This window comes from Pseudorca crassidens, chromosome 7, assembly GCF_039906515.1.
Source record: "Pseudorca crassidens isolate mPseCra1 chromosome 7, mPseCra1.hap1, whole genome shotgun sequence".
Taxonomy (NCBI): Eukaryota; Metazoa; Chordata; class Mammalia; order Artiodactyla; family Delphinidae; genus Pseudorca; species Pseudorca crassidens.
This window is the reverse complement of record NC_090302.1, coordinates 54839374-54861106: the sequence shown is the minus strand read 5'-3', so window position 1 is coordinate 54861106 and position 21733 is coordinate 54839374. Positions and strand designations below refer to the sequence as shown.

Genomic DNA, 21733 nt, shown 5'->3' with positions numbered 1-21733 from the left:
TTAAAAGCAAAAAAGACAAGTTGTGGGACCTTCTGGGAGAATCTGTGATGGGGTTACACTGACTGTCATGTGAGCCGTTAGTGGATTTGCAAGGGTAGTTAGGTGAATTTAATGATTATTCCTTCGAATTTAGTTTGCAGGAATCTTACCCTCTCTTCCAAACTCAGAAAAAGGTGGGGGCATCTCTTTTGGTGAGGATGGAATGACAGTGGAATTGGGAGAGGGGGTGGAGGTGTGGTGTAGGTTTTGTAAACGGGAATGGCTTTAATTAAAAAAAAAATATTCCATTGTGATCTCATTCCAGACTAGAATGTATTTTCTTTTAAAAATACAATGGGTAATGCCTATTTTGGTTCCCTTCCAGATGTTAAGGTAGCATCATGTTTTGGAACAATAGCATCCTGCGAGGTAACATGAGACTTCATATCTGAAAGTCCTACATTCTGGAAACCCCAACCTGGAAGAACATGTCCAGGTACCTCTGAGCTAGGGTCAGGGCCAATGCTGGGGAAAGGGTGCCACCTACTGACCAGCCATAGTCACACCGTTTCCTGCCAGAAACCTTTCATTTGGTTTGGCTCAGAGCTCTTACCTCAAAGAGGCTGGCCCCAGAGGCCCAGGGAGGTTCTCTGCCAACACCCATTGTGTTTCACAGGGAAGTTCATGAGGACATAGCTACACAAAGTGAGGTGTTCCAAGGATATGTCTTCTATGAGAATATCTTTCAGGAAAAGAGTTTTCCTTTGAGGAAAAATATCAACAGCCTCTGTGTAGAAAATGACAGAAAAAGGGCTTCCCTGGTGGCACAGTGGTTGAGAGTACACCTGCCGATACAGGGGACACGGGTTCGTGCCCCAGTCCGGGAAGATCCCACATGCCGCGGAGCGGCTGGGCCCGTGAGCCATGGCCGCTGAGCCTGCGCATCTGGAGCCTGTGCTCCGCAACAGGAGAGGCCACAACAGTGAGAAGCCCGCGTACCGCAAAAAAAAAAAAAAAAAAGATAGAACAAATATTTGGTTGAATGCTGTTACATAAAGTTATGGTTCCATCACATGGATTTCAAAGACAGTTGCATTATTAAGGGGTGGACAGAACAGAGGGTGATGTTTAGGACTTAACTCTGTTTTAGAAGAGTTTGAATCCATTAATGGTTTAAATAATTAGAGGTCCATTTCATTTAAAAAATAAAATTATATTTTCTACCATATTATTAAATGGGGAATATGTATATAGAAAAGTTTTATTCTTTTATTTAGTGTAGGTTGATGGAAGACACTGACAGAAAGAGAACCAGTGCCTCCTGATATACCATTCAGTGTCAAGCTCCTTGACTAGGAGATAGTCATGATTGTTTGTCTTCTCAAGACCCTGTTGGGTCAATTTGAAAAGTGCATTAGAGGTTGACAAGATGGATGGATGGGATTTGTTTCCTCCACCAGGAAAATGCGTCCAGGACACATGATTGCAGGTGTGAGAAAGGCTATTTCCTAAATCAACTGAGATCCAAAATTAGACTCTTGCTTCTTTGGTGGGAGTGGTATCTTAAAGAAAAGATGCTTTCATTGAGTCAATACACAGGGGAATGAGAGAGAGTGGGAGGACCATGAGAGAGGAGACGGAGATGCTTCTATGGCAGCTGGAGAAGGACTTCACAAGCTGCATCTTGGCAAATTGGCTTTTGGGGGAATCCCACTGTCACCCTCTGCAGCACTTAATCCCCGGGGAATTCCAGCCCTCTGGATCCTGATAAACAAAGTCACATTAAATTAAACCCTCCATTGAGATGTGCTATCAAGAGGGTTTTCCTAAACTAGAATGAGAGGAAGGGAGTGCTGCTTAGCCCAAAGGAGTAGTACTGACAGGCAACGGTTACTGGTACCAGGCACTGTGCTAAATGCTTTCCACAGATCAGTTCATGGGTGCTCCCTACAGTTTAGTGAAGCAGGAATAGCATACGCTTAGGGATAGGGATTAAGGAACTTGCCTAATGTCCCAAAGTTCATGAGTGAGAGGGCTAAGATCTGAACCCAGTTCTGCCTGGCTCCAGAATCAGTACTCTTACCCATGTGACATTCTGAACCTCTAATGGTGGCATTTCAGAAACTGCTAGTGGAATTATCTTGGAGTTAGGGAAGCTATGAAAGACACCATGGCTCACCTCTCTTTTTGATATAAGGGGTTACCCTGTGCCATGGTTGACAGAGACCCCCCTTATTTCTTTTCTTTTGACTGAAGACGTCGTAGCTTCCTCAGGCTGTGTGTGTGTTGTGTGTGTGTGCATGCGTGTGTGTTTGTGTATGCATCTTTTTTTCATGGAGTGGGTTTGTTGAACCAAGAGTAGTGACACTGAAGGAATGGAGAGCAGTCAGCTACACAGTGCCGGGAGAGAATTGAAGTACAGTGAGCAGTGAGCAGTCAGCTACACAGGACCAATGAGAAAACTGAGTCACACAGAGGTTGTTACTCGCCCCAGGTCACACCAGCTAATAAATGGTAGAAAGTTGGCTTAAACTCAGGCAGCCTGACTTACTACACTAACTATTATGTAATACTGTTTCTCAGCTAACTGATTTGCGTCAGTTAACCTTTCCGTGCTTTAGTTTTTCCTATTTATAAATTCATATTTTTAGCAAATATTGAGTTCCTAGCTTGTGTCAGAACTTATAGATCAGGTAGAGATGGAAAAGACCATGCACACAGAGTGCAAAATGCCAGAGAGAAAGAGGTTAAGCAGTCACATTCAGGACCATTACAATCTTATAGTAGCATGTAAGTCAAATTAATGTGGGGGGTAAAGTAGATAGCTAGTGGGAAGCAGCCGCATAGCACAGGGATATTGGCTCGGTGCTTTGTGACCGCCTGGAGGGGTGGGATAGGGAGGGTGGGAGGGAGGGAGACGCAAGAGGGAAGAGATATGGGAACATATGTATATGGATAACTGATTCACTTTGTTATAAAGCAGAAACTAACACACCATTGTAAAGCAATTATACTCCAATAAAGATGTAAAAAAAATTATAAATAAATAAATAAATAAAACAATCTCAAAAAAAAAATTAATGTGGGGAGAGACTGGAGGCAGGGAGACCAATGAGGAGGCCAGAGAACTGAAGAACTCAAGCTGGGTGGAGGAGGCAGGGGTTTAACAATGGGAACAGTTGCCAGAAATATCAGGAAAGCAGGATGGTGAGGGCGAGACAGGGTTGGGGGGGGGTGGTACAGCGAGCAGAATGGCTAAGTGAGAGGTTGACAGTGGCTTGCAAAGGAGGTCAGTTCAACTGCTGACTTCTTCAAACTAAGATTCCTGTGGACTCTGTACGCTAGATCAGAGCTATTGGATTTATATGGCTGAAGCTCAGAGTAATGATCTTTGGAGGAATATGATAATGACAGGTATGTGCCAGGCATTCCCCCCACTCACAGTATCTCTAGTCAGCAGAAGAATATTGCTCTACGGGTGCATGGCTTTCATTTTGGAGGGATTTTCCTTCCCCAAAGAGGCAGCATAGCATAGTGCTAGCAGGGCAGGCTCTGAAGCCAGAAGACTAGAATAAGTAGAGGACCTACTGACCAGTTGTGTATCCTGGGCAAGAACTTTAGTCTTTCTGTGGCTCGGTGTATGCATGTGTAAAATGGGGATAACACCACCCGCTTCATAGGGTTGTTGTGAGGATTAAACAAGTTAATATATGCAAAGTGCCTGGCCTGAGTTAGCACATAGGAAATATTAATTATTCCTGTTGATGAGTAAACTGAGGAGCAGATGAAATGATTGGTTGAGGACTCACAGCTCAGGATTCAAACCCAGGCCTGCCTAGCTCCAAGCTCTCCCTTAATGTCCACTGTGCCATGCTGGACTGGGATGCGAAAGAAGTGAAGAGGATTGTGGAAATAGCACATCAGGTGGCAGAGGATGAAGAGCAATATGAGAAGTAACAAGGTAAAATTGTGAGGAAGAACAGGAATAAAGAACTTTAAAAAACCTTTCCTGTTTTTCTGATTGTTAAATTGAAACAGCCTCACTGTAAAAATTAAAACATCGTAGAACTAAATTCCTGTCATCTAACTACCTCCCCTGCTCCCCTATCAGACTTTGAAAAAACAAAAACAGACCAGGACTTCATAGTATCATAGAAAGCAGCGGAGACTCAAAAGAGCAGAAGTAGTTGACAAAGCTGGATGCAGGACGATCAGGGCCACAGGCTTGGTGTTGGGAAGAGCAGAGAGGGGACGTCATGGTAGACATTTGAGTGGCAGATGATGCAATCTAGTAGTTAGATTTGGAATGAATCTGGTGTGGGAGGGAGGGAGCAGTGGGCATAGACAGCTCCGAAATAAAGGGGCTGGAGCAGAGAGTTGTGGGGCAGGAGACTTTTGTGCTATAAATCCATTTGGGAGCCTCATGAAGCTTAGGGACCTCTTCTCAAAAAATGTTTTAACACCTAAAATAAAAGACGTGAGGTTACAAAAGGTTAACACTTCTCTCCACAGACCTCTTGGAATTCAGAATCCCTGTAAAGACACTACCAGTTTTAAGATTTGGTACTTCAATAAAGTCTCCATCCTTAGAAGCTACTTGCTGCCCTTAGAATCCTCTATATCCTGTCTGTATAGAAGCCCAAAGATACCTCCAGAATGCAGAATGAGTCCAGATATCTGGCTCCAGACTGATTTTAGATGAAGACCTATCTTCAGGTGATTTGGATACCCTAAAATGTAGAGAAGTTGTATAAAACATCAACATCACCACCCCCATTTGCTTATTTCAGAAGGATGTTGCCAGAGTGGAAAATGTTTTGTAGACTATGTGCTGATCAAATCCTCATAATGTTCCAAAAAAAAATTTCACTGAAAACCAGAGAAGGGTAATCCTGGGTTATTGACTCATTGTAGGAGGTTCTCGGTATGCTTCACATGCTTGAAAGATGGCTGATGTGCTTTTCTCTGGGGTTGGATCCATTCCCTCACCCCCATATGGGCATATTTGGGATTTAAGTTCGCAAATGAAACTCAGAAAATCACCAATGACTCTTCTTGGACTAGGTGGAGGGCAAGGGGAAGCCTGGCAGAAGGCATGACCCAGGGTGGACTCGTTGGGGCATATACACTAGAAAAATGAGTTTCTGAGATTCTCCTCTTCACCCATTCAATCAGAAACTGGCTGAGCCTGCCTATGAAGTCATTATTAATACAGTAGAGGAGCGGTTTACATAAAATAATCCCATTTACTGTTCAATTATGTTTTTATATTTTTTACCAGGTCACAGGAATGTGTCTACAGGAAAAGGGTTTTTCCTACTCCTTGCCTGTAACTTGAAATTAAAATCATCATCCCAACAACATCCACTGTTGGAAGTACTATTTTGGGTTGGCCCTATGTAATGTGAAATGAGGAGAAAAAGTGTGTAGCTGAATCCCGATATGGAAATCCAGACTTAAAAACATTCTCTGATGGTTTGGCATCCGTGGGATAAATTGGTCATAGTTTTCAACAACTCAGATCAAAGCCAAATGCTGTTTGCATTCAGACAGTGATTCAGGGACCATGTCTTATTTGGTTTCTTTGAAAATAGAGCACAGACATTTTTTTCATACCTTTGAGAGAAATCTTTCGGCCGCCAAATTTGTGCCTTGTAAATGTTATTGTACCCTAATACAGAATTTTACATCTTGTCTCAAATGTCTTTTTCGCAGTTATTCCACCATCCCCAAGTGCGTGGCTTGTTGCAATGAGGGTCTCCTGATGTAATATAAAGAGAAAAAATAGGCCAACTGGTAAAGATAAAAAAGAAATGAGAGTAAATAAAACACATATGGAATGTCTGCTTTCAGAGTTATAATGTATATGAACATGTATGCAAATCAGCCATCCAAATAGAAATCTAGACTGGGCCAACCAGTTATGAAGGGGAAAAGGCCTTTCACTTCCCTTACCTAGATATTCCTCCATCACCTCTACCTCTCTCCTTTCTCAGGCTACTTTTTTTTTTTTTTTTTTTTTTTTTTGTGGTACGTGGGCCTCTCACTGTTGTGGCCTCTCCCGTTGCGGAGCACAGGCTCCGGACGCACAGGCTCAGTGGTCATGGCTCACGGGCCTAGCCGCTCCGCGGCATGTGGGATCTTCCCGGACCAGGGCATGAACCCATGTCCCCTGCATCGGCAGGCGGACTCTCAACCACTGCGCCACCAGGGAAGCCCCTCAGGCTACTTTTGATCCTTCCCAGTGAGGGAATCAGAATTGCTTGGTTTCAGTGAGGGAATCAGAATTGCTTGGTTTCAGTATTCGCTTTGGGACTCCTACCTCTGCCATGCATGCACTTCCTTTCACTTCTACTGCCCTTCAAATGCATGTGTCCTTTGCCTCCTTTCTGTGGACCTTGCTTGTTAGGGAGGAGCTGCAGTGGTAAGTGAGAATTATTTAAATGACAGTTCTTAAAAAAATTAACTCATAACCAGTTATTGATTTTAATTAACAGATTATATGTTTTAAAAAAATAATTAATTAATTAATTTTTGCCTGCATTGGGTCTTCGTTGCTGCATGCAGGCTTTCTCTAGTTGCGGTGCACGGGCTTCTCACTGTGGTGGCTTCTCTTGTGGAGCACGGGCTCTAGGCGCTTAGGCTGCAACAGTTGTGACACGCAGGCTTCAGCAGTTGTGGCACCCAGGCTCTAGAGCACAGGCTAAGTAGTTGTGGCACACGGGCTTAGTTGCTCCGTGGCATGTGGGATCTTCCCAGACCAGGGCTTGAACCCATGTCCCCTGCATTGGCAGACAGGTTCCTAACCACTGTGCCACCAGGGAAGACCTATATGTTTTTTGAATTGTTTTCTGATTTTGTTTTGTTCACTTAACAGACTTTATTGAGTGTATATTATACAGAACACAATGGCTCTGGTGTAGTGGGAATTATAGGAGAGCCCAGTTGTTAACTGGGGGCGGGAGTCATATATACAAAATGTTAAACAGCATGGCAAGATAGAGTAACAACTTGGAGATGACCCAGCTGATTTTATCTAGTGAATTCTTATATTGTACATTCAGTGTGGCAGACACTTTTCTAAGTGCTTCTCAAATATTAACTCATTTAGTCTTCAAAACAAATATTTAACCCATTTAGTCTTCAAAACGGTGCTCTGATATTATTACTATATTCATTCCCATTCTGCAGATGGAGAGATAGGCAGAGAGAGGTTAAGTGACTTCTACAGGGTCACTCAGCTATTAAGTTTGGAACCAGAACTAAATCCCATCTGTTTGGCTCCAGGGTCTGGGTCCTTAAATCATCTTGATGCGGCCTCTCCAGCTTTAGGCGATTAGTGCCAAGTGCGAGACATAGACAAGGGCTCTGAGTTTGACAGCAGGACCCACTCTAGGTGAGCTGAAGAGGTTGGAGAGGGCTTTGTGACAGTGGTTCTTACCCTGGCTGCCCATTACAGTGATCTGGGAAGTTTTAAAAAAAGTCTCCATGCTTTCATTACAGCCAGGCTGATTAAATCAGAATCTCTAGAGGTGAGGTCTGGTCAGTTATATGAAGAGCTTCTCCACATATTCTAAAGGTCAGACAGCATGGAAACCACTGCAGGGAGAAGGCACTAAAACTGGATCCTGCAAAGTGGGTTGGAGCTCATGAAGTTGGGAGGAGAGAGGGTGGTCAGGTGGGAGATGGTGAGGCAGAGAAAAAGGTCCCTCCTCTGTTTTCTTTCCCTCTTCTTTCCTACCACCATGCTTTTGGAGCTTCTTCCAGCCACCCTTCCTTTTTTCTCTTTTCTGACTTCATCGTACCCTTCTTTCCTTTGCTTCTCTCCCCCTCTCTCTCGTCAACCCTTTATCCCTTTCCTTCTTAAGTCCTTCTGCTGCCTAATCCCTTCCTTCTAGTTCATGACCTTTTGGTCATCTCACTTGCCATTGCCCCTCCTCCCAGCAAAAAGTGAGCAGAGGTTGAGGCTTTTAGGTCAGTCGCAAGGCCCATTCATAGTGCTCCTGAAAGGAATTAAAGGAAAGCCTGGGAGTACAGACCCAACTCCCAAGTAGTATAATTAGTGTTAAATACTGATAAGGACTGTACTGTATTCTTTGGGGAGCTAGAGCATGTGGTATGCCTGGCTCTGGGGTGAGAGGAGAGAAGAGAGCTTGGAAGATGTATTAGTTTTCTACTGCTGTTAGAACAAATTACCCTCAGTATAGTGGCTTAAATAACTCAAATTCATATCTTACAGTTCTATAAGATAGAAGTCTGACTTGAGTCTCACTGGCAGGGCTGCATGTCTTTCTGATTGCTCTAGGAAAGACTCCTTTTTATTGCCTTTTCCAGCTTCTAGAGGCTGCCCACATTCCTTGGTTCATGGCTCCTTCCCCTGTCTTCAGAGCCAGCAGCATAGTACCTCTCTGGCCCTGCTTCCATGGTCGTCACATTACTTTCTCTACCTCTCTTCTTCTGCTTCCCTTTTCTACTTGTAAGGACTCATAATTACATTGGACCCACCTGGATAATCCAGGATAATCTCCCTATATTAAGGTTATTTTATTAGCAACCTTAATTCCATTTGCACATTAATTCCCTTTGCCATGTAGCCTAACATATTCACAGGTTCCAGAGATTAGGATATGGACATTTTGGATGGGATTATTAGTCTTTCTACAACAGAAAGCCTCACAGAATAGGAGGAGAAATGGACAGTAAAGGTCATTTCATGTAGACAACAGCAGATACAAAGGATTGGGGGCTTTGGAGAGTGTTCAGGGTAGGTTTTGAGGAACTATAGTTTAGTATCACTTCGTAGTATCATACAACAGGCCATTACATGTGCCATTTATCCAATATGTTTTGTTCTTAAAGTTTACATATAATTATGTTTACTACATATCTCAGCAAAATATCTTACAATAAGCAGTACTCTTTGGGGGCAGTACAGTGTTACAGCTAAGAGCATGTGCCATGGAGCCATAGGCAGTGGGTTCTAGTCCCACCTCTACCATTTATTAGACTGATACTGGTAAGGATTCAATGAGATCAAGAATCTCAAGTACTTTGCTCTGCCCCTGGCATATAATAAGCCCTTAATAAATGTGAGCTGTTATTATTGTCATACTTAAACTATGCCTTAACCTAATGGTTTATAACTTGCCACTCTCACTTTCTCTTTTTTTTTTTTTTTTGGCCTCACCGTGAGGCTTTTGGGATCTTAGTTCCCCCAACCAAGGATTGAACCCCGGGCCCTAGGCAGTGAAAGCACGGAGCCCTAACCACTGGACTGCCGGGGAATTCCCTTACTTTCCCCTGAATGTCCGCTTCTTCCTGGAAAAAAAAGAAAGCAATGATAGGAAGAATATTTCTGACCTATGCAACCTGCTGAGATAACATTGTTATTATCAAGCTCAAACTGTCTAACTGCTGGGCCCTTAATTCAATCTAGAATCTAAGGACTCTCTGCCCCTGCTGCTTATGCCAGCAACCCCAAATGGTATCTATAACTGAATTTTAATTTGGTTACGAAGCAGAAGACAGAAGAACATGGGGGGTGGGGAAGGGGGTGTTCCAGGCTGAACTGAAACTTTCGAAGGCAGGATTAATAACAGCAGCAACAACAGCAAAAGTGAGTGGGACTCAGAGATGCCTGGATACAAATCTTTTTTTATTTCTGAATGTAATTCCAGGAAAATCTTGGCTTTATTTTATCTGGGACTGAGATAAAGTCAAATTTCGATAGGAATTTGGGAATACATATATTTCCTATTAGGTGCTGACTTCTGGGACTACATTTGTTAACCAGTGACTGAGAACATGTACAAATGACCTGGCTTTTCAGGTCAGTTGTCTGACAACCAAATGGATACACTACTTTATCTGACCCCCAAAAGTTTACCAGCTGTTCTGAAAGGGGGCACTGGGCAATTATGGGGGAAGTGGAATGTTTCTTGCTTAATATTATACTGACAAAATGGTAGGAGGATCTTGAAAAGAGGATGAGTTATAACGTTTTAAAAATAATCAGGCTAAAATGATATCACAAAAACTATTTAAGTAATTATTAGGTAGTGAGCACCTTTAAGTTTGTCTCGCTTATCTTTGTACCCTCCATGGTGCCTTATAGAACACTGTAGGTACTTCTGTGACTTGTTGTCAGCTATTTGATTAAAAAATAAAAGGGATCTACTGGCTCCCACAAATGAAAAAGTCCAGCGGTCAGATGGAGATCAGGTGTGGCTCCATCAGGGCTCTGGCCCCTGCGTTTTGCAACATTCTCCACAGAGACACTCCACAGAGTGTCAGCTCTCTCTGTAGGCCGAGAGGAAGACAGCTTCACTCCTGTCTCTTCACAACACATAGAAGAGGAAGGGTCACCTTTCCAGTTGCTTCCTAAAGCCACTTTCCTTAGAAGCTACCAAAGAAACTTCTCATGAGAACATCTCAATAGCCTAAATTGGGTCACATGCCTATCACTGAGTCAATCCCTATGATCAGGGCTTTCCTCTTCACATCTTATTGGCCCAGATTGGGTCACATGCTCATCAATGAACCAATCCGTATGGCCAGATGAATGTCATGCATTGGTTGCCTTAGGTATGGACTTACGAGCAATTCACTTTGACCAGGGGAGGGAGATTTCTCTCAGAGTCATCAAGCCCATTCCTGGAGCTGGGGCTGGGGTTCATTTCCCCTGAAGGTGTTAGACTGTGTCCCTTTTCAATAGAGAAAGCCCCTGGTTGCACGTGTGCTGGTCAGTGTTGCAGTTCCCATTCAGTCTTTGCAATAACTCACGTAGCTGAACTGAGGTCCTCCCCAGTGGCTCAGGAACCAGCTCAAGGTCTCCCAGTAAGTGGTGGAGTTAGAATTTCTAGGTTTTCTGATTCCCAAGTCCATCCTCCTTCTAACACACCACGCTTCCCGAGTGAATGAACAAATAATAACACACCACGCTTCCCAGGTGAATGAACAAGTAAATGTATGGTGGAAACAGGGCTCCCTGCTCTGAAAGGGTAAGAGAGTAATGGTTAATGTGGAAGAATGTTTTTCTCTGAAGCGTGGCCATTCCCCCAGGAGTTAGGTGACACTGAGAAGACCTCACTCCTCTCTCTGCTTGTTTCCTCATTTATAAAATAGTAGTTGTGCTAGATCTTACCTCATTGGGATGTTGTGAGAATTAAGTGAGGTAATGCAGATAATGAACTTGGAACAGTGTTGCTGGCCTGAAGGTGGTCAACACCCTTACCCAGGGCAGGTCTACTTTGGGGGTAATTGGATATTTATCCAATGGACAATAAAATTACACTTCTCCCTTCTCTACAGGATTAAAAGGGGATAGACGTATTTATACATGTGAAAACCTCCTGAGTGTTTAGCATCATAGGGATTTAGAATTTGTAGAAAATTTCCAAGTGTATTCAAACTCCCTTGCAAGGGTATTTGGAACTTGAGGTGAGTTGGGGAGAAGTCTGAAAATCCATGGAATCACTTTTTTTTAGAGCTTAATCATACCCAAAACTTATTCATTGTTCTCAGTTATCCCGATGATGTCCTGATGCTGTCCTGCCTTCTTCATTTCCTCTCAAAAAACTCATCTTCCTCTCTGCACCCTCATTCCATCTTTTCTCCCCATAATTTAGTACATATGTATATATCTTTTCCTACAAATTTGAGATAAGCCATTCTTTTTTTGTTTTAAATTTATTTTTATTTATTTATTTTTGGCCGCATTGGGCCTTAGTTGCTGTGCACAGGCTTTCTCTAGGTGTGGTGAGCGGGGGCTGCTCTTCATTGCGGTGCACAGGCTTCTCATTGCGGTGGCTTCTCTTGTTGCCAGCACGGGCCCTAGGCGCGTGGGCTTCAATAGTTGTGGCTCATGGGCTCAGTAGTTGCGGCGCCCGGGCTCTAGAGCACAGGCTCAGTAGTTGTGGTGCACTGGCTTAGTTGCTCCGCGGCATGTGGGATCTTCCCGGACCAGGGCTCAAACCCGTGTCCCCTGCATTGGCAGGTGGATTCTTAACCACTGTGCCACAAGGGAAGTCCCAGTACGTATATTTTGGGGGGGAGGAATTCACGGTGTGATGCAAATGACCGGGTTTGGAGTGGTGTGAAGGAGGTAGTGGGATGTCAGATAGGGAGGGAGCATCTGGTCATTGGAGGGAGAGGCTCACCCTCCTGGTTCTAAGCATTGCACAGAGACTGAATTTTCTTCCCCAAGAAATAGGAAATAATATTTTAATCTTCAGTTTACAATGAAGAGCATGGGGGCACAGAAAGAGAAAGACAGGTGTTTAGACTCTTTTGGAGTATTGAAATGATTGTGCATATTCACAAAGACAATAGTTACTGCTATTCACCATCTCTGCAAGTAGGGAAACCATTCTTTGGCTTCCTCATTAATTCATACATTCAGTTAGCGTTAATTACTTACTAGTGCCCAGCACTATTGTTAGGCCATGAAGGGCTTATGAAGAAATGTAAATTCTGTCCATTATAAGGCATTTACAGAAGGCAGTTATGGATAAGATAGCATCATGATCAGGTAATGAATTTTATAATACTATATGTAAGTGGCCAGTTTGGATATCAAATGAAACTGGAAACTGCCACAGGAAACTGGCTGCCTGTGGAACATTCTGTATATCTATGAATTTATTTTTATTTAGGTAAACTCGTTGGAGATATACCTTAGTAGTATGTCAAGAAATATCCTATAAACCTTTGTAGAATATTAGATGCATCTCAATTGGGTTTGTATAAAATAGGCGGAAAAATTTTACCGGTAATACAAGGCGGAGAGACGTTGTATAGAGTAAAATATTTCGACATTGTATAGACTAAAATATTTCACATTTTGGTCAGTTGTTTGTGGAGTGATACATTTTAGACTCTGACTTATGGTTTTGGCCTTAGAAAGGAAAAGAGGCATGATACTATGAACGTAATGGGTATAAATAATAATTTTTAAAAATTGCATCACTGATGTGTAAGCAGGAGAGTCTGGGCTGACTGCACTTGTGGCAAAATTAGTAGAAAGATCAATTTAAAAGTTTTATTAGAGTATCACACACTGATAACATTCTATTATTTGTATTACTAACTTAGGAAGGTGAAATGGAAAATTTTCATCTTAAACATTTAGCTCCCCTCTTTAAGTTGGCAAACACTGACTTTTTCCACTGTATTTCTACATAACTGGACTCTTGCTAGCTCCTGGGTGTGTATGTGTATGTGTGTTGATAGTTAGGCATACTATCACTGATGCTGTTAGCTCAACTTATCTGCATTTTTGAGGTAAAACTCTCTATAGACACTTTACAGCAGTAGGAATCTGATCAAGGTTCTTTGCAAGTTTGTAAATGCTGTCAGATCACTCAGACTGACACAAGTAACAGTTCTCCTGAAGGTTTGCAGTTAGGATGTTCCCTCCAGGGTCTACTGTGTTCCACTGCTATAGCTCTGAGATTGTGAATTATCCTATTTCGTATTCTAGCTTTGTGTGAGCAGATACCCTAGAGTTAACGCTTTTTGTGCCCTTTCTGATGCTGATTCCTCCTCTTGAAATGTTCTCCTTTGTTTATCAATTCTCTACCCACTCTTTGAAGCCCAGCTGAAACAGCCAAGCTACTTACTCCCTGTTCTGTAGTAGGAAATTATTCCTTTGTCCTCTACACTCAGTTGTGCTTGTCTGACATTAATTAGAAGATGCCTTTTACTTTATACCCTTACAATGGTATTTTTACACACATTCAAAGAGCATGCATGGTTATTTTGTAGGATAGCAATGTTGAAAGGACTTGAGGCTTCTAGACTGGCAAACCTAGATCTGTCTCCTACTCTCCTTAACTGTTTACTGAGTTTCAAGCTTCCTTACTCCTAAATAGGAGACTGCCAGTGGCCATCTCATATGATTGCTTTGATGAGATAATATATGTAAAACACCACCATTTCTTGAGTGTTTGCTATATCCCAGGCCCTGGGCAAATGCTTTATGTAACATCCTCTCATGTACAATGCCTACATGTGTTGATTCCTTTGCCCCCAATCCTGGGACAGAGTAGGTATTCGCTGAATATTTCTCAAATGAATGAGAACTGGACTTGAGCTGGCAGCAGGGCCCTGTCTGCTGAGTCAGCTGCCGTGAGTCAGCCGTGGAGATGCATGCAACTAATGACTCCAGAGAGGAAAGATACAACTGGGTTGCAGTTCCCACCTATCTGGCTGAAAGGCTACCATGGCATTCCTAAGCACAATGGAAAGCTCGTGGAGAAAGGAGAGTGTCATTTCTGAACCGCACTATTTCCTTTTCCACCATCTCATTATTCTCCCCTCCCCAACTCATGCTGACCAGTTCAATCCAGAAGAGGTACAGAGCTCATTCTGAGTCATTCCATGGTTGTATTGAGAACACTGCATTTTAACTATATCCCATGGAATATAAGGACATTGCAGATCTACCTTCCTAGCAAAAAAAAAAAAAAAAAAAAAAGAAAGAAAAAAGTCAACCAAAGCATTGTACCTGTTAAGTGGTAGGTAAATGTCTTAGGAATGTTAGAAGCTTGTGAAAATCCCACCTAAATAAAAAAATGGCATTCCCACCCTTGGGCTCTTATAAGTGAAGAGAATTTTGGAATCCAGGTTGATGACTCATAACTTTCCCAGTGTTTTATTTCCATGAGCCATTGATTAAAGTAGGGTGTAACACTATATATTTCTCTTCCAGCTATTCCCATCAAGTGGGAAGTTTTGGAAGCTTCTGTAAGCCCCTAGGATATAATTTCATGCATCGAAACCATTGTATTTGAAATGATATTTAAGGTACGTTGGAAGGTTTTTTGCAACCTCCATTGAGGCTTGTCTTGTTCCTGGGGAGCAGTATGTACAACAAAAGAATCTGGATGAAGAGAATTTCCCGTGATGCATTGAAGGGTCAGTGTTCCCATCTTGCTCTGCTCCGGAAGGCTGGAGTTAATGAGGAAGAGTTTTTATGTGAACGTCAGGCCTGTTGCCATAACTAGCCACAGTGGAATAGTCATGGCAACTTCCATCACTTGGTTTCTTTGTTTTTGTGATACTGCTGCATGCTTCATTTTATGAGTATTTTCTTTTCTTGTGTGTGGTTGAACCCCCTTCTATTGCCATCTTGGGCTTTTGGATACTTCTGTTTAAAAAGAGAGGAAGAACAGAGGGAGAAACTGGAAAACTGACAGAATTACATATCTTAAGAACTTATTACTTTATTTCCCTCCCTCCACTTCTGCTGACAGATATTCTGGTGATTAATATTCTGATGAGTTTGTGTCTTTGGGAAAGGAAAAAAATGCCTTCCCTGAAGGGAATCTTGAAAAGCAGATCATAATGAGACAGAGGAAGTATTGTGAAAACTGGACTTTTTTGGTGATGGCATACCTTGGATACAGACCAACTCTAGTAATATTATTTCTGAAGTAAGATAAATGAAAATTGTCAACAATCTTTGGTGAGTCATTTGTGTACTTGAGGGCTTTTATCTTGATCACAGCATCTGCTACCTGAATGGTAATTTATAGTTCAGTGAGAGCCCTGGAATAGAATACAAGGACTGGTGAGAATCTAAGTGTCTTGAGATATCCTCATTCATTTCATTCATGAGGGTGAATAATATTCTCACTGTAGAAAGGTCTAACTGGAGAATACTGTGTGCTTTACTTACATTGACTCCCAAGGTGGAAGTCCACGCATCTGTGGCAGTACATGTAGGGAACCATTAACAGTTGGCTTTCTGGGGACAGCCTCTTGAGGTCTCTGACCAAACCAAGCAGAAGGACTGGGGTCACAGCTTAGGTGGGGTATGAAGTTGAGGATGTTGGATTCTTAAGAATGGTCCACTATATAGGTGCAACATATGCAGGGAATGTGCCTCCATTCCTAGCAGCCCGTGTTTAGAATTTTACATCTTGTAACACTTCCATCACCTTCCTCTCTTTTCTGCTTATTCTTTACTTTAAAAAGTTGCCAAAGGCATCTTCACCTATCCATTTTCCAAGTTATGTGCCTTCAATCCTGTATATTAGAAAGACCCTTTTGCCATTTTCCACTTTTTAATTTTTCTCTCCATTTTACTACTGCGTGTTTTTTTATTTAACTTGTTTATGCTTTGACATTAACTCTTGTTGAAATGCTGACGCTTTTGCATGTTAAAAAAAAAAAACCCGTTCAATAAATAAGGCCCAAGAAGAAGGTGAAGTGTCTCCCGGCTGTTAGCCGGTTCTGGAGTTCTTTGACTCCCTGGCGCACGGGAAGGACTATGTGCTTGATCGCGTCGAGAGGGAGACACAAGCTCGGCCTTCGAATTGGCCAGCCTGATGACCAGCGAGCCCGTCCCCCCTTCCCCCTCCCGCGCTCACACTCAGGAAGCAGCTGCCTACAGGCCGGCCCTCGGCGGCCGCACACACATCCACTCTCCTCCCAGGCCGCCTCCCTCCCTCACCCCCTCCCTCCCTCCCTCCCTCTCTCCCTCCCCTCTTCCCCCTTCCCCTCTCCCTGCAGCCGCGTCCACACTGCGCCGCCAGGGCAGCCCAGAGCGTGGCGCGCACGGGCACTAGCGCTGGGGCCGCCACCACTGCCCCTCCCCGCAGCCCCGTTCGCTGCCCGCAGCCGTCTAGGCTCGCACCAGCGTCCTCCCGACGGAACCCGCCGAAAGCAGTTAGCCAGCATCCCGCGCCGGCCCCCAGACGCACCCCCAGGCCCAGGGCGAGGATGAACAGGACGCGCGAGGCACAAAGTCGAAACTCAAGTTTTTAAAGATATTATTTGCTCCGTGTGTGTGTGTGTGTGTGTGTGTGTGTGTGTGTGTGTGTATGTATGCGCGCGGGGAGGGGGCGGCAGAATGAGCTGATGCCGAGGGTACAGCCACCCCACTTCTGCCCCCTCCTCCCCCTGCCGCCGCTGCCCTAGCACACGCGCGCGCACACACGGCACTTGGGCCGGGTTTCCGCGCTCTGTCCCCCTGCTTGGATGGGAGTTTTCATTTCCGAAGGAGGCAGAGCCGGGGGAGCGCGCTGAAGGGCTGGAGCCCCAAGTTTCTCCTCGCCAGCGCTGGCCGCCCGCTGTCACTCGCTCAGGCTGGCCGGGGGAAGGGACCCGCACGCCAGGCTTTGTTGTGGAAATCCCGGTTACCTGGTAAGTGGATGCCATAGGAACTTTGCTCGCAGGCGAGAGACGGGAGAAGCCGGGCGCTTGAGAATGTGGGGGAGTTGCAACGCTCAGAGATACAAACTAGGTATTAGAACTGTTTCCACGCTGAGCGGGTGGCGTTCGCTCAGGTTTAAGAATACGTGCACTCCAACACCCAGATTCTCTAGAAGGTCTGTTTACTGAGATAGATAACAATTCTCAATTAGGAGTCAAGCCGTGTTCTTGTCAGTTGTCTTAAAAGCGTCGACTGAAGAAGACGGAGAGGAAATCAACAAGGTTTTAAAGTTTTTCTAATGAGGAAGACTTTTTTTGTTTTTGGCTTTTCTTCTAAACTACAGGGTCCAGAAGGCTACAAAATCAGGGCAGGTTACGGAACGCAAGGGCATGGTTGTGCACGCCACCCATGAGTCCCCACTGAAGGGAAACTTTGGAGAAGTGGGAATTGATGGGTTGACATGAGGTCTCTCTCGCGCTCACGGGGCTTTAGTTGCCTTTGCCAGTTCCACGTGTTTGTGGAGCTCTAACGAAGGCTGTTTTCCATGTTGTGCCTCACCCAAGCGCATGTCCCTCCCCATTGCTCCGGAGGTCCTCCGGTAGGGGGTACATTAACTCCTCGTGGGGACGGGTCCAGCGACTCGCAGCCGCCAGGTCTTGTAACTATAACTATAAACCCACGCCGCAAAATGCACAGATTCAGACGCGCACACTCCCCACTAGGTTTGTCACCTCACATTTACATTTTTATAGGGCCCGACAAAATGTCAGCACTGTTTGGGAAATGTCTCAGTCTCGGGGACTTTGTCCTGCGCACAACTCCAGTCCCTATAAATGACCCTGTGTGTATTTTGAAGTCGCCCGAGGCCGCTTTCTGGAAAGCGTGAGTGAGCAGCCGGCTTTCTCCTAAACACACACCTTGCCCAGAGCGACACTTCGAAGTTACTCACTGGAGCTGACAAGTCACTTCGGTGATGAGGAAGTCACCCAAATGTCTGGAAAACTTGGCCCTGACGGATTTGTCATCCTATGGATGATTCAATTAGGTACCTGTAGGGAGAAACTTTCTGAAAGGTCATTTCTGGCTTCCTGAGTCGCACCCTCGACTTGGGGGTGTCTAAGAGGCAAGAAGTGAAAGAACAAGGATTAGGGCGATAGCTGGGTGGGGGCTTCGGGCCGGCGGGAGCGTGCGCTCCCGGGAGCGGCGAGCAGGCTGCGACTTCCTCGGGATCCGGGATTGGGCCGGGCAGCGCGCTGCTCCCTGCCTCTTGGACTTCCCAGCCGCGGGCCAGCCGCAGCGCTCATTCGGCCCCGACTTACTCAGGACTGGGTTGCACAACAGGAAGCCTGCACGAGTTTGTTTTGTTTTGCTGCGCTCGGTTGCGGACAAGGCCGAGGGTTAGGGGCAGAGGCGGCCAGGGAGTAACGGGGTCGCAGCAGCGCGTCCCCAGCAGGGCTTTGTCGCCTCTGCCTCCCCGGACCCGCCCCTCACTCCTTGCCAGAGAGCCCAGGGGCATGGGCCTCGGATCTCCGGTGGCCAAGATACGGGGGTCATGAGCAGATAAGTGCTGCCCTTCTCCTGTCCTGCCCCACACGCTTCTCCTTCGCCCGGCGGGTCCCCGGCACCTCTCCCGATCTCTCCAGCCCTCCTCCTGGCTGGAGAGCCCCCCCACCTCGGTATTCCTCACCCCCTTACTAGGCTTTCCCGGACATCAGCTGGGCCCTCATCCCTGCAGCATCTAAACCCAGGGCAGGGGGTGGGGGTGGAGGGTACTTCCGGAAACGCAGGGACTTGATAGCAGGAATTGCGGCCCCTTCTTGCAGAGAAGAGGGCTTTGCACCCTCTCCCCACCTACTTGTAGGACATAGCGTCGCCCCAGAGTTTGGGCCCGGGGCTCTGGAGTTTGAGAAGAGGAATGTTCTGCAGCTCCCCCCAGTGGACCAGTTCCCTTTAGGTTGTGGAAAGAGGGAATCTCAAGTATGATGGGATCTTGGTTATCACCTACAGATGAGGAAACTGAGACCCAGAGAGTTTTAGGAGTTTTGCCCAGGGCCTCAGAGCCAGTTGTCACAGTCGCAGGGCAGACAATCAAGTTTCCCAGTTCCCAGTTCAGAGAGCATTCCTTGGCCTGAAGGTGAACTCAAGACAAATGCAGAGTCTCATTCTGTCCCTTCTGAAAGCTTTGATGAGTCATGATTTCTGCCTTGGGAGTTAGCCAGACGTCTGTTTCCCTCTCTGTAGCATTTCTGACTGGACCTCCCTTTTTACATAAATGGGGAAACTTTTTTTTTTGTATAAAATTGATTTGTATTGGTTTAAATTTTCCCATTCCTTCTTTTCTCCCTCCTTCAAGTTTGCTTACAGTGAAGTGTGAAACAGCTGCAACCAGCAAAAGTTTGTAGAAAAAGGATCTGCCACAATGACTGTTTGAAGCCACTTAGAGACAGGAGAGTGTGATGTTATTTTTGCAATTGGGAACTGTTGAAGTTTAATGATCGCCTTTGAATGCTTTACAGTTTTCATATGTTTTCACTAGTTGTCTATGCAGCCAGATTAGCCCTAACACTACCTTGGAAAGGAAGAGTGGGGATTTCTTTTCCAGTTACTTTCAAACACCTTTCCTTGTTGGTAGTTGAAGTCCTTTCCTTTGTTACCCAGAGGACTCAGTAATCCTGCAGTGTGAATAGTTAAATCTAATTGCTGCTGTAACTCCATCTCTCCTTGGTTCACATTAGGCCAGTTTGAGAGAGCATCTTTTCTCTGGTTCCCGATAACATACAAGTTCCTTAATAGTAAAGAGTCTGTCAGAAATTGAATACTTGGGGGGTCGGTTGGTTTGCTTGGGAGGAACTGATCATGTACCAGCCCTACCTTCATTTATATGGCAGAAAGTGGTCTTTCCATCATTTCAGAAGAGAGCTCAGTGTTCTTAGTCTTTTTTCTCTGAGTGTTCTTTCCTGCTAGTAAATTAATTTGAGGACATTCTTTCTGGTGTTGTCTCTCTCATATTGTAGTTATTGATCTCTGGAGTTGTAATGTTAATTTGTAGTTCTTCCAGAGTATAGAAGGAGTACTTCTTGAAGGAGATAATTCAGGAAATGGCATCCTGTGCACATTCTCTTCCTTGGAGAAGTCATTTTCTGTGTAATTATTTTCTGTAGAGGATATTATAAGGAAGATTGAAATACAAGACTTAACATTTAACTTTTCTTAAAGTTTGGTTGGCTCATAGACTCAATCAGGACTGAAAATAAATTTAAAACATAAATAAACGGCACATAGGAAATCTGTGCAATATAACCATGCTGCCTTACTCTTTCCAGGAGGATAAAACTTACAATAAAGTCTTTGAAATGACATTAACATGTAGTTTGATTAAAAGATGCTCAAATTCCAAGTTTTCCTAGTTTTCCACTTACTTGAGGCAGAGTTGACACAAAGTCCAAAATTTTTATTGAGATAAAATATTTTTATTGAGATAAAATAAAATATTGATAAAGTACATACATCTTAAGCTTGATGAATTTTCACAAACTGAACACAACTGAATAACTAGCATCTGGATTAAGAAATGGAACATTACCAACACCCCAGAAACATCACTCTTACTCTCTTCTCATCACTGTCTTCCCCCAGCCCTTCCAGTCACTGTGTTCTCCTCAAGAGTAATGACTGCCTTAACTTCTACGAGATGTAATAATGTTGCCCGTCTTTTTAATACCTTATGTAAATGGGATAATTCAATATGCACCCTTGGGTCTGGCTTCTTTTGCTGATATAACAACCTTTTAGTAGGTCAAATAATTTGGACTCCCCTTTAAAGTTTAGGGGAACATTTTGGCTTGCAGAAATTGGTTGGTCAGGCGTTACTTAATATGACAGAATTAAGGAAAAACGCTGACAGAAGCAGAAGCCCTATTCTCCATCCTAATGACTGTCTGATTAGGGAGACTGAACATGAGTGAAGCCAGCTTAGGGTGAGCAAGGAGAATGCTGAGGAGCAGCTACCACCGTGACAGCCCAGAATGCATTCGGCAGTCTCTCTGTTAGGGATAGCACACCCCCCCCCCCACTCCCCCAACATGCAAAGAAGCGCCTGGGTGAAAGTACTGAAATGACTGTATTTGTTTTGTGACTTTTAGTTAGGATTTCTCATTGTTCACGAGTATGCCAAGGTAAAGACAAGAATAATATGCCGGCTCAGAAGAGTGAGATGGAGTTTTTATGCTGCTTTGTTCTAATAAAGAAAGGAATAGACTGGGAGGAATAGACCAGGAAGCACACAACTGTAATTAAACTGGTTCAACAAGGCACAGAGCGTAAGGTTCATGATTTTATGGTCACACCTTACTTAGACTATATTTATTCAGGCAATAAATGATAAATATAGGATATTAATGTATAAATATATAATTATATATTTCATTTATACTATGCTTTTCAGTATAAATAAGCAGTACAGTGTGATAACTATAAATATAATAAATATATGTGCATAAATGTATATGAAAAGTCAATATGTGTGACACAGGTAGTGTGAAAAATATAAATATAAAGGTATAATATAAAATAATCTGTGTACCTATAAGGGCTGGG

At 44.1% G+C, this 21733-nt stretch overlaps 1 protein-coding gene across 8 annotated transcripts in view; it reads left to right on the top strand.

The window, feature by feature from the left end:
* The first annotated feature begins 14707 nt into the window (after positions 1 to 14707).
* Positions 14708 to 21733, top strand: part of GLIS3 (GLIS family zinc finger 3) — a 506390-nt gene continuing 499364 nt past the window's right edge. For 3 of the 8 annotated variants that reach the window (XM_067744279.1, XM_067744273.1, XM_067744282.1), the window contains exon 1: positions 16988 to 17127. The gene's annotated coding sequence lies outside the window, so the exon portion shown is untranslated. Of the gene's footprint in view, positions 14785 to 16842; positions 17128 to 21733 lie in introns of those variants that run through there. The other 5 variants (XM_067744278.1, XM_067744276.1, XM_067744283.1 and 2 more) reach the window with 5 other exon arrangements.